The following is a 998-nucleotide window of genomic DNA, read 5'->3' as shown; positions in this document are numbered from 1 at the left end:
GGGCAATCCAACAACTTTGGGATTTTCCCAAGATAATAACATATGTTATCTTAACATTTTGATAAAACCCGTTCCGGGAACAATCATTCATCCTGTACATCATTTATCCATATCATATTAGGATGATGTACGCGATTGTGGACGGAACAGGACCCATAAATCTGACAGTGGCGATGATCCAGGTCCAGGATTGCGACCTCACCTTGGATGGTATTGCAGCCCAGGCGTGAGAGGACCCGGAATTCGTCCGTATAAAGATGGCAATCCGGGATCGAACCATCTTGAAGCATCAATCCGGTTACGTGGCCCTGTTCAAGAAGGTGTCGAACGAGCTCTCGGTCAAAGGCGATCTCGTTCTTCGAGGTGCACGCATTGTGATCCCTACTAGTGCAATAAAATATGTTTTGTCGTTATTCCACGTTAGTCACCAGGGAATTGAGCACACCAAAAGGCGAGCCAGACAAATTGTGTATTGGCCCGGTTTGAATTCTGATATCGCCAACATGATCGCTGCCTGTCCTGAATGTGCATATTTCAAAGCCTCCAATATTCCCGAGCCTTTAATACAGGCGGATCAACCCACCCGGCCTTTTGCCTAAAACACCGAAGTATGAAAATGATTTGTTTTGAAAGAGTTGCGAACTAGCAAAAAGGCCCCAGAGCAATTTGAATTAAGTAATTGCGGCTAGCCTTCAAAGTCGCATGATCGTGAAACGAGAAATAAAATATCATGTATTTCGGTTGATCTCTATTCGAGAATGACGTACAAGAGAACCAATACCAGAAAAGTAAACATTCAGCTACTCGACTCACATGAGAACATCATATCTCTCCAGGGGCACAGTCTAAAACACCGAAGTATGGAAAGGATTTGTTTTAAAAGAGTTGCGAACTAGCAAAAAGGCTCCAGAGCAATTGGAATAAAGCAGTTGCGGCTAGGTTTTATTCCAGAGTTCAGGTTAATGAGAACAATGAAGTCCAACTCTCTTCTTTCTCGG

Source organism: Tigriopus californicus, chromosome 12 (genome assembly GCF_007210705.1).
Source record: "Tigriopus californicus strain San Diego chromosome 12, Tcal_SD_v2.1, whole genome shotgun sequence".
In the NCBI taxonomy this organism is placed as follows: Eukaryota; Metazoa; Arthropoda; class Copepoda; order Harpacticoida; family Harpacticidae; genus Tigriopus; species Tigriopus californicus.
Note: the sequence above shows the minus strand (reverse complement) of the source record.